Source organism: Apodemus sylvaticus, chromosome 11 (assembly GCF_947179515.1).
Source record: "Apodemus sylvaticus chromosome 11, mApoSyl1.1, whole genome shotgun sequence".
NCBI lineage: Eukaryota > Metazoa > Chordata > Mammalia > Rodentia > Muridae > Apodemus > Apodemus sylvaticus.
The window spans coordinates 4,272,532-4,285,266 of NC_067482.1; positions in this window are offsets into that span (position 1 = coordinate 4,272,532).

A 12,735-nucleotide genomic window follows, 5' to 3' on the forward strand; every position below is an offset into this window, starting at 1 on the left:
AGAATGAGAGTTAATTACTGAGCTCTCTGCTATCACTAGGCTTAGTGCTGAGTTAGGCTAATGAGGAAGGCCAATATTCATGGTTGTTGGTGGGTCTCTTTTGGGTGTTCTCTGGAACTTTGTCAAAGTTCCTTTGTCTTCTGGTAGTTCCCCCTTGGAGGACCCCAATGCATTGTGGGAGACTACTAACCCTCCACGTAAGCCCTTCAGGAGCACCCTCAAGCTGACAACCACATCTCTAACTTTTCATCACCTACTCCTTGTCCCCCAAATTGTCACCAATACAAATGGACCAGCTTTCCAGACTTCTAGTAACAATCATTGGGCTCTCAAAGTGACTGAGTTGAACCAGCTGGATGGGTGGCATTTCAATACATGTGACTTTCAACACAAGCGCAATCAAACCTGTTCCTCTTTCTGTCATTGTTGCTTTGTGTTCAAAGTCAACATCTCTTCCAGTGACTTACAGACCATGGCAGCAGTTACTGTGAAGGATGCCTATTCTACTGCTTTGCAGAACAGAACAATTTGTTACTTCTATCTGTATTCAGATACCCATTAGCCAGTCTCCCTCTACCCCTCTCTCCTTGGGTCCTGTACCTGGTTCTTGTGGTCAAAATATGATTGTCACAGCCCAGGCATTGTTTGTCTGAGGGCAGAGAATGGGACAGCTGGAAGGTAAGTACAGCACTGTCCTTTTGCTTAAGAGCAGAAAACACGTTTTTTGGTTCAACAATAGATATTTATTTCTTGATGGTCTGGAATCTGACGACAGTAAGGCCAAGACGTTGGCAAGGTTCTTTCCTTCCATCACCTTAGTCTGTTATGTTCTCCATTTCTCATGACAGTAATGTTCTCGCTACTGGTTTATCACAGTGGATACAACAGAGGGCACAGGTGAAGGTGTGCAGAAAGCAAGACACCAGAGAGGAAGAGCATGAGGAGTGAGGAGCCCAAAACCTCCATCTGGGCTACAGCCCAGAAGCTAAGAATCCTTTTCTCAACTGTTTCCCATCAGTGTTCCTTGTCAAGTCTCATTGGCCCCAAACCAGGGACACAAACGCCCTTAGCCACCAGGAGGAACTGGAAAGTGAGCGTCTGGCAAAAGGGCAGGAGTGTGGGAGAGTGCCTTTACTGACTTCAGTTGATTGTGTCAACCTTTCAGATCTGGCTACACACACACACACTTATACACACACATATAAACATAGATGTGTATGTGTTCATATATTCACATTTACACATATATGTACAAATACATATAATACATACATACATACATACATATGCAGTTAGTAAAGGAGGAAAAAGAAGAGCCATTGGGAGACTTCCAATAGCAAAAACAATTAGAACTTAAGGGTTGACTATCTACAAAGCTATCTTTTTCCCTAGCAACTCTTACACTAAGCTATATCTAAGTGAGAATATATATAGTACAAAGTACTCTTTATTCAGCCAATGCACTGTGCCAGGAACTATTATTGGGTGTTAGATATATGTTATCTGTGGTTCTCTTACAGTCTGGCAAGATGGCTGCCAGCATCATTATGTTCAGAGACATTTAGCTTACTTCCCATTAGGGAATGGTAGGGAGATCTGTTCTGACTTCTGACATTAAAGTCTTGCTTTTCTTGAATTTCAAATAAATTAAATCATACATACTGACTTCCCTCACTGACTATTAGGCCTTCGATCCATTCATCAGTAATAGGAGTTATTCATTCTTTATTGCTGTAAAGTCTCCAGTTGTTATTTCTATAAAGTACTTCAATGTATTATGGTTTATAATAGATTGGTATTTAGGGTGTTTCTACTTTGGAGATATGAGTAAAACCTCCTTAATATTGTTATAAGTTGGGTGTAGAAGCATATACCTATAATTCCAGGTTGAGGCAGGAGGATTGCAAATTTAAGGACATCCTGAGCTGTAGAGCAAGACCTGCCTCAAATGCAAAACCAACCAAAACCTCATCCTCTCCTCTGTGTGTGCTGGTGGGCGCAGACGCTCCCTTCTGTTGGAGTTGCTTGCAGAAATGGAGTGAGCCTTGTTTGACGTCAGTACATAAACTCTTAAAGATTTCCGAAGCAGTGGTACCAAGTTATAAATTCAATCAGCAGTTTATGAGACAGTGTCCTCCAGTGCCTAGCTGTGTGTGTGTGCATGTGCATGTATGTGGATTTGCATGTGTGTGCACGTGATTTTAGAGGGTGTTCAGTGCATTGCAGAGGGAAAAGTTGACCAACTTCACAATATTGAAAGTGCTTTTACATTTAACTTATAACCTAAGTTTTAAAGACTTTGTGAACAACATAGCATGATCACATTCTTAAAAATGTACCACTTGACCTTGGGTGCAGATACATTTCAATTGGAGACTCTCAGATGTGGTGATGTAATTTAATTACCTATCTTGCTGGTAGATTTTTGTGGCTAATAAGACAGTTCCTATGATAACCACGAGGCTTCCTTTTCTTTCAGGGAGGTGGTAAAAAAAATCAGACAATCAAAGATTGATCCTTAGATGATTCCTGGAGACCTGTTTCAAGGGTCAAGAACGCATTGTACTAATATAATGAAAATTCTCAGTCATCTATACATTACATTAAGGCAGTTTTATAAATAATATAGGGAAGATGTATTTGATAAGATTTTTAAATTATTTATGGATACGGGTTGTTTTGTTTGCATGCACATCTACACACCAGAAGAGGGCACTGGATTCCCTGAGACTGCAGTTATAGACAGCTGTGAGCCACCGTGTGGGTGCTTGGAATTGATCTCAGGGTCTCTGAAGAGCAGCCTGTGCTCTTAACTACTTAGACAGCTCTCCAACGCCCTGAATTTGATACACTTTACTGGATAAAGGTAATAAACCCGGCTCTGGTGTCTTTTGAGTATATAGTCTAGCTATGCAGAGAGGAAAAGGGCCAAATAATATAAGGAATATATGTATTCCAGCAATACATAAATATGCTACTTTAATTTTTTTAAAAGATTGCATGCACAAGAAAATAACACATACGTGTTTTTATGGTTACGGTTTTATGGTTTATGACTTTAAAGTTATAAAGGCCAGCCTGGCATAGATGCGCCAGCTTCTAAGTCTTCCCTAAGCAGAAGAGGAAATTATAAGCAAGAAAAGGATGTCAGAGAGCAGGGAGAGGTCCAGCTCAGTGTCAATCGCCAAAAGGCACAGATAGAAGGTGCAAGGTCTAGACCAGGCCTGTGAACAAAGCAGCCGGAGTGCTGGAAGCCACAGCGGTCTGTCAGAGTCGGAGCGATTCGGAGCGAACTGGCAAGCCCTGCTAAATTAGACACCTGGCGCTCCTCAGTCTCCATGACAACCTTGGGAGCAAGCTAAGAATTCAGAACCTTTTCCAGTTGCATGTCTATTAAATTGTGGGAGGGATTCTAACAGCCTAACTCTAGCATTGGAAAGGAAATTCTAGAGGGTTTGCACAGGGCTCCGAAGCTGGATGGACCGGAAGTTTTCTGTCTTTCACTTGTGTACATGAGTGTTGGAACACCTGGGCGTCTACACCCAAGTGTCAGTGGCGCAGCTGGGATAGCCTTGTGTGAGCTGTACAGCGGTCTGCCCAGGGTCAGTGACGTGGCTTTCATGTAGCCCCTCCCACCCCACCCCACCCCCGCCGCAGTGGAATTTTTGTTGATCGTGTCTCTTCACAACTTGGGAGCTTGGGAAGACAGTCTTAACTAGAGGCCCCCAAAAGTCAGCCAGGCCTTGAAGGAAGACAAATTCGGCCCGAGGTGTAGGGTTCATTATCCGGAAACGCTGAAGGAGGGAATCTAGGACACAGACATTGCAGGGGTGTGTGGCAAGGCAGAGTACGGGGTGGCAAGGGGGGCCGTGCAGATCTGGGAGTGACTAAAAGGTCCAGACAGACAGACAGAGAGAGGGCACTTCTAGAAAGACGGTTACTGTTTCCTCGCTGTTGCCTTGTCGCTCATGGCAGCTTGTGGCCGCTTGTGGCCACTAGAGGGCTTCCCCGCCTCATCTGGAATCCGCACCGCTTCTCAGGTTTCCCAACCAGGGCCCTTGCTGCGTTTCAAATCCAAGCCTGTCCGCCCTGCTCTGAGCCCCTGCGCTGAGCTCCTGGGCTGGTCCCCTTACTTAATCCAAGCTGCGGGTTCTGAACCCAATGAAACTTGGGTACCGCTGCCTGCATCGACAACGAGGCTGGGAACTGTCATACCTCAGATGCAGGTGTGACAGAACGTGTGGCAGGGTCCACGGTGGACTGGGGCTGCAGGATAAAGGGGGAGGGGGCAGCTGTTTTCCAAATACCAGTATTAATAAGCAAGGCTTGAGGGAGACAGAGGTTCTAGACATCGCTGGCATCCTTTCCCTGTGAGGTGGGCTGGTCGACCTCTTTGGTTGTTAACATAGGAAATCCTTTCTTTCTCTGGTTTGCTAGCATGGAGGAGCCCGGCTAAACGGCCCTGGACAGCAGCCCACAGCCCACTGAGCAATGATCTCTGCTGTCTGCAATGTGTGTGGTGTGCTTAGAAGTGTGTATTCATGAGTAGGGGACATACTACAGACACAAAAATCCTGGGACCCAGGCCAATGGGGAGAGGGTCGTCTCTCAGCCATTTTCTTGGGCAGGGAATCATCATAAAAGTCTAGGTATGAGCTTGTCATTTCTCCTAAAGCTGTCGGGTATGGTCTGTCTCATGTTCTCCAGTACCTATCTCTCCTTAAAAAGATTTATTTCTATTTATGTGTACGTATCTTAACGTGTGCATGTGTGTGTGTGTGTGCATGTGTGTGGGGTGTGTGTGAGATGCCTGTGGAGGTATCAGATCCCCTGGAACTGTGAGCTGCCTGACGGGGGTGCTGGGAACTTAACCCTGATCCCCTGAAGTAGCAGCAAATATTCTTTCTTTTTTTCTTTTCTTTTTTAAATTTTTATTTATATGAGTACACTGTAGCTGTCTTCAGACACACCAGAAGAGGGCATCAGACTGCATTACAGATGGTTGTGAGCCACCATGTGGTTGCTGGGAATAGAACTCAGGACCTCTGGAAGAGCAGTCGGTACTCTTAACCGCTGAGCCATCTCTCCAGCCCACAAATATTCTTTCTTAACATTGGAGCCCTCTCTCCATCCCCTCTCTGACCGAATCCTCAAGCATCTCTTTTGGCCCAGCCTTGATCTTACTCACTTGACAGTAGAGCGCTGACTGCTGCCTACCTCACCGGCCATTTCTCCTTCTCTGTCAGTCTGTCTGTCTGGATGCTCTCCATATCTCTCAGAGGTTAGATCAGGCTCTCTTATTCGGTTGCTGTTCTCTTGTACCCAGTTTGGCCCTATTTCTGTCTGCGGGGGACTTAGCTCAAACCGGAAGTCGGATGGTGCAGTGGCTACATGGATGATTTGGGTTTTGGCAGGGAGATCTGTGTGCGTATGTATGTATGTATGTATGTATGTATGTATGTATGTTGGCTGGGGTGGGGGTGTCCTGCTTCTCTGAAGGCTCAACTTACCTGTACTCAAAAACATTGGCTAAGCTGTAGAATGAATGCCCCCAGGTACCGAAATCTATGGCCACCTTAAAAGCATGGGGCTAATCATGGGCTTACACCAGTTACCTAGCACATCCCGTTGAGCACACTCTTACTGGAACATAAATATGCAAACTCTTTAGAATAGATGTCCTCATTTTCCTTTTTAATTGAGGTGTGTCTCTAAGTGCAGTTCTTGAGGACTTAGGTTCTCATGTGTGAGTTGAAGGCATTTTGCTGAGCGTACACCCTAGTATACAAGATGGCGGCTGTATCCTTAGATACAGTTGTTCATTAGGTTGGTTCCTGGTCTTTCCACCTTCTTTTGCCATCTCACAACACTGTGATCTAATGCTGGATCTCTCTCTCTGTGTCTCTCTTTCTTCTTCTTCTTCTTCTTCTTCTTCTTCTTCTTCTTCTTCTTCTTCTTCTTCTTCTTCTTCTTCTTCTTCTTCTTCTTCTTCTTCTTCTTCTTCCTTCTCTTCCTCCTCTTGCTCCTCCTCCCTCCCTTGTCCAAGGTTCTCCCTATATAGTCTGCAAAGCTTTGAACTCACTGTGTTGCCCAGACTGGTCCTGAGCTCTCAGTCATCCTCCTGCTTCAGCTTCTTGAGCGCTAGGGTTATGCGCCTAGGTCAGCGCGTTCCGTTCATGCAGTTTGCTCTGGCCCGCCCCATCCAGGCACATTATGTTAGAATTTCTGGGCAGGGCACAGGAGTTCTTACTGTATCCCACCCTCACTCACGATCCTAAGCCAAGTGGTCCCCAGAGCATCGAGGAAGGTGCTGGGGTGGCCTTGGGTTCTTGCCTTAATCTACCGGCTGTGGGTGGGGTCCCACAGGTGGGCTTACAAATGGCTAACATGGATTTCTCAGTGTTCCAGAGGCTGGGAACTCTAAGATTGGGCGCTAGCAGGTTTGGTTTGTGATGAGGGCCCACAGCCCAGTGCAAGGAGGGATTCTACACTGCATCCTCAGCGAGCTCTCTGGAGTCTGTCTCCCTAGTGAGTCTCGATTCGTGTTCTGTGGTAGATACTGATCATGTCACTGCTTCAGGGCTTAGGATTCCAGTGCACAATTCTGGGGGAAAAATAAGTTTTTTTCCCCTCCTCTAAAATGTGGAGTTTAAGAGTTCTCTGGACACAAGGCCTTTGTCAGACATAATTTGTAAATGTTTCTTCCACTCTGTAATTTGTCTTTTTAGTCCCCTTTTACAGGACTTTTGTTCCCCACAAAGCAAATATTTCTAATTTTGATGAGGCCCAGTGTATACATTTTTCCTTTTATGGCTTGCACTTTTTGTCTTGAGTTTAAGAATTCTTCTCCTGGGCCCTCAATTTTTTTTTTTCTGGTGACTGGGTTCTTTTCTAGAAGTTACACAGTCCCAGGATTCTCTTTCAGTCCAGGATCCATTTTGAATCTGTTGTGTGTAAGGCGGGAGGTTCAGAGTCAGCGGCCCCAAGCTGTTGAAAGGCAGCCTTTTGCCTATTGCCCCACATTAGTCGACACTCAGAGGGGCTTAGTAGGTCTACATCAGAGTACATGGCGGTCCCAGTTTATCTAATAGGTCATTCCCTACGTAGCTCGGGCTGGCTGCGCCTCCACTACCCAAGTGCTAGGGTCACTGTCGTGTGCACCACCAACATATTTCTGGGTTCTGTGCTCTGCTCCAGTCTTCTTGCCTGTTCTCTGCTCCTCGTGCACACTGTCTCCATGCTGTGGGTACATACAAATGTCAACACTGAGAAGAAGCACGCTTCTACAGTTTTCTCCCCCCTTCCCTCCCATATTGGCTGCTTCTATGGTTGTTTCCTTTCCACATAAATCTGTCTAACCCTGCACAGAAGCCTGCTGAGATTTTGACAGGAGTTGCTTCAGTCCGGGTCAGTTTTAAGAAAGGACTGTTTGTTTCCGTCCAGCCCCCGGAGCCTGACCCTAGGATACACGGCGGTCCCATGCAGCCAACACAAACACCTTTCTGGTTGCAGGAGAGAAACTCCAGTGGACCAGCTTTGGCCGTGTAGACTGCCCAGTGAGCTCTGTTCTGCTTACAGTCCTGGAATATGAACAGATTCAAGCCCACACCGCTTCTTCAGGGCTGGCGGAAGCTTCCTGGGACTCAGAAGACGCCACCGACGAGGCTCAGAGCACTGCTGTGAGACCCGGAGGTTCTGTTTAGTCAAATTCATCCTTGCCTCCGCTTTGCTAAAGTGGGAGGCTGGGCAAAGCGCTGTGAGGAATCCTGTGAGGAGGAGGTGTGACGAGAGCTGGTTTTGTCAAGAGCCTTCAGATTTACCTTGCTCTCCATATCCCACGCCTCTTCTCTGGAGCCCGGAACCTCTCGGCTTCAGAGCCTCCTCTTCCTGTGGTCTTTTCTATCCCGCAGCCGCTTCCTCTTGGCCACACCCTGCAATCCTGAACTGCCTTATTTTCAGTTAGTAACCAAGATATCAGGCATTAACCTTCATTTCCTTCATTTCCGTTCCTCATCCAAAATGTGCCCCAAGCTTTTTTTTTTTTTTTTTTTTTTTTTTTTTTTTTTTTTTTTTTTTTTTTAGATGAGGACAAGGTCTCAAGAAGGCTTTACCAGCCCTTGACCTGGACTTGTGGCTGAGGACAACTGTGAACTCCTGATCCCCCTGCCTCCACTTCTCAAGCATTACAGGTGTGCCTTTGCTCTCTGCTCAATTCTGTGCAGTCTCTAAGAGTTCTTTACCGTTGGGACATGGATGGAGAATTGTATCCACTTAACGGTCAGTTGCAGTGGTTAGTTAAAAATATACTGTGGTTTAGATTGTGCTTCAAAAAGTATGTTCTGAACACTTAATCTTGGACACAAGAGTGTTGGGAAGACTTAAGGCAGGCTAGTAGATAAAGGCTTCTATGCGTCTAAAAGATGTTTATTTTATTTATTTATTGTACTTAGTTTTTAGATCCCATTTGCTATGCAGCCTGGGCTGGCCTTGAACTCTTGATCTTTCTTCCTAGACTCCTGCAAGCTGCAATTGCATATGCCATGGTGCCGGGCTGCCAGCGCCGTTACTATAGCAATGAGTTCCTTTCACTGAGTCTGAGCTTGGCCTTCTGTCCCATGGTGCTTTGCTGCCATGCTGTCCTGTAGCAAGATGCCTCTCACAGGTACTGGCCGTTTCACTTTGGAATTCTGGGCTATCAGAACCGTGAAACAATAGCTTTCTGTTTGTTATAAACTTCTCTGTTGATGAAGACAGAATGGCGGCTACAGAGCAGTGAGTTTCAAGTTTACCATCTTCCACTTCCAGTGCTTCCCTATAAGGGAAGCCGTGACATCCTCAGTCAGCTCTAGCTAAGGAAGTGACTTCATCCCAGCCCAGAGAAGGCTTCCTCCCCTGCCTCCCGCTATTGTTCTTATTTTACACTGTCTTCCCTTCTCTCCCTCGTCCACCATCCCTAGCCATGTACACTGGGTGCTCCCATCTAAATGCAAACAGGGGCTGTGGTCTGCTGTACCCCGGCCAACAGTTCACACTCGGAGGAAGGGTCACTTAGGGCCTGAGGGCTGGACGCCAGAGGTGACACAGCAAAGGACTGCAGAGCTAACCCAGCAGCTGGCAGCTTCCCTTGTACATCCCGTGCTTAGACTGGGAGAGCCTGCAGCTGCCCAGCTTGAGGATCACAGAAGCCTGGGGGTGGGGCTCAGGGCTATAGAAATGACCACACCCATGAACAGCCACTATTGTCTATTCTCTGCTGAGGTCATTCCCCAAGCCGATGCTAAAGTTGGCCATGCTTCCTCCCCACAACGCCTCCCCCCTTTTTCTTTTTGAGATGGGGGTGTCACGCACATCCCAGATTGGCCTCCATGTGTGGTCTAAAATGATGCTGAACTGCTGATCCCTTTGCATCCATCTCTAGAGCTAGAATGGTGGATGTGCAGATGTGCTGCCACAGCACATCCCTGGGTGGTGAGGATGCTCTCTACCATCTGAGCTCTACCCCTACCCCGAGGGACTCCTGTTTGGTAAGCACAGAGGGGCCCCAGGTTTCCCAGCTCCACCCCTCAGTCCTTTTCACAGGCTTCACAGCCTAATTGCAGAGTACAAGCTCTAGACCATCTCGAGTTGGTGTATGTCAGGGATCCTCCCTGTAGACGCTTGGGGATTTGCATGGACTCTGTTCCTGTGGCTGTAGGGATGAGAGCTATGGTCCCGAAGTCCTTGTCTTGTTGAGAGGGACTGTGAAACCTCCAGATTGAATACAACCAAAACCCTTCTAAACGGCAGTTGCCAATACTTCCTGTGTTGCAATAACAAGTGCTCCTTTAGCTGCCGCTGTCTGGGCTTGGCTGTTGAACCCGTGGGTGTGGGGAGCTTCCTGTTCATCAGCTCAAGCTACAGAATGCTTCCCGCAATCTCTTCCTGCTTCTGCATTGTGGCAGAGCTGGGCTGCCAAGGTTGCCCTTCGTAGACCTGTCTGTATCCAGTGTCTCCTGTGCCCTCTCTGATTGTTTTCTTCCTTGGGAACCCGGTGGCTTTCTGAGGCTTCTGGCCTTGTGTTTGCTGGTGTTTAATCAGCTTGTATTGGCTTTCTGTGACAGATTCTCTTCCTCAGAATCAAGCTCCTCTTTGACTTAGCAAGCGAATTACTGCCTTTCATCTTTAAGGCTCAGTGTAAGGATCAGCTGCAGAGTTGGACTAATGAATCGTTCTCAGACACAACGGTAACGAGCTTTGGCTCAGGAGTGCGTTTTCTGGCCTAGAAACACACCCCGGCGGTAGATTGCTGGCCTACATTCCCGACGCCCTGGGTTAGAGTCAAAGCTGCAAAGAACAAACGCCTGGACTGGCAGAGCCTTTCCACCAATCAACTGTCTGTCCACTCTCAGATCTTCAGCTGATAGTGTCAAATCCACATTTATTTTTTCTTCTGCCCCATCTCCTTCTCTCCTTCCTTTTCTTCTTTTCTACTGTCCCTTTCATTTTTCTTGTTCAACAAGGTCTCTTCTAGCCAAAAATGACCTTGAACTTTATCTCCTCCTGCATCCCCCTCCTGGATGCTGGGATGGCATACGCCCAGTGGGCGCCATTACATTCACCTTCACATCAAGGTTTCAAGAGGTTTCTTGAGGGGCGGAGAGAGGTAGCTTAGCAGCAATAGCTGATGGCTGCTGTTCCGCTCTCCTCCTCCGCTTCTCTTCCTCCTCCTCCTTCTTCAAAGATTTATTTATTGTTATATGTAAGTACACTGTAGCTGTCTTCAGATGCACCAGAAGAGGGCGTCACATCTCATTATGTATGGTTGTGAGCCACCATGTGGTTGCTTGGATTTGAACTTAGGACCTTTGGAAGAGCAGTCAGTGCTCTTACTTGCTGAGTCATCTTTCCAGTCCTGATGGCTGCTCTTCCAGAGGTCCTGAGTTCAATTCCCAGCAACCACATGGTGGCTCACAACCATCTGTATTGAGATCTAATGCCCTTTTCTGGTATAAATAAATAAATACATCTTTTAAAACAAATGAAGAGATTTCTCTTTAATTACTTCCAGCCAGGAACTCAGTTTCCCCCCGGGTGTCTATGAGAGCCATCTTAAATGACTGGGATGCGGAAGGCTGACAATGCTACCCAGATTCTGCCCCTCTGACCTCAGTCTCTGCAGGTACACGTGGGGACTGGAAGGTGCTGCTCTCATGTGAGGTCTTACATGTACCTTACCTCTGGTCCTCCTGTAACCAACCTGGCAGGATGATGATCAGAAGAGACCCTTGCTCCTCCCCTCTCTCTAATAGACTATTCAAACAATGGTTCCTGAGAAGTGGAATTTGTCTAGGCGTCTCATGATGGGAACAAAAGAACAGGGCTGTGGCTGCAGTCAGAGGTGGGGCTTGTTTCCTAGAGAGATCCCATGCAGTTCTGGCAACTTGTTGGACCACCTTGTGGGAGATCCTGGAGCGCAGACCATGATGCTAAGTGAGATCATGTTTTACCAGGGCTGCTGAGTTACCCATACCTCTTGCCCTCTACTTAAAACTCAAGTCCGGACTCCAGATGGATGGGGAGAGGCTGGGCCTCTTCACAATGTGGCTGCACTGAGTAAATCCCCACACTCTGCCTGCTTTTCAGTGTTACCCATCTGATCATCTTATTGAGAATGGGAGGGAGGCCCAGTAGGACGGGTGTGCCAGGACCCAGGGACTCCAGGACCGCATCACCCCAGTGCACTGTCTCCTGTTTCCTTTGTCTCTCAAGGTAAACCACAGAAACTAGAACTTCTCTTCTGCAAAGGGCTGGAGATGCCTCCACTGAGATACTACTCGCCTAGCAGTACAAACCCTGAATTCATGTTGGTATTCACATCACTCTGCAGGTAGGGGCAAAGATGACAAGAGTTCAAGACCATCCTCAACTACATGGCCAGAGGGTAGCCTCAGCTACATGGGACATTTTCTCAAAAGCTGAAATAGAAAAAGGTGAATTATATAAATAAACCTGAGAGCAGAGCCCCCTTGTCCATAAAAGTAACCACCAGGCTAAAAAACAACACCCTAACATGCCAATTTCTGCCTCTTTGTCTTGGAACTGACCATAGAGATGTTCCCTACCCACCTGTCTCTGATGAACTGAAGCAGCCATAAGACCAGGAGCCCTCGATTTCAGAAGGGATCTCGCCTCAAACCTGGGGGCAGGCGCTGCACAGAGGCCTTGAAGATCCGTACAGAACTTGCTGGGCTCCCCAGCCAATCTGTCACAGTTTTGTCCATTCACTCCTTCATCACCTAACCACAGAGCTACATGTCTACATGTCTGGCTGAAAATGGAGGATTCGCCTTGAGTCCTTGGGTCTCAGTTTGAAGGCTCCCACATCAATATCATGAGATCGAATTAACTCATTTCGTTTTTCTCTTGTTAACTTACTTGAAGAGACAGCTGAAGGCAAAGTCAGTGTCTATGGAGAGCTGGGCTGAAGGCTAGTTGAGGCTCATTTCAAAGCCACGTACATGGTTCTGAGCCGTCTCCTCCTATGGGCGCTATGGATAACGACATCAGGAGCAGCATGGTGATTGATATGAGTTAGGGGTTGCTAATGCTGGAAATGCACTGGACAGGTGGCAAATATTGGACACATGTTAGCTTTGATATTAACATTGTTGGGAGGCAGGCAGATTTCTGAGTTTGAGGCCAGCCTGGCCTACAGAGTGAGTTCCAAGACAGCCAGGGCTACACAGAGAAACCCTA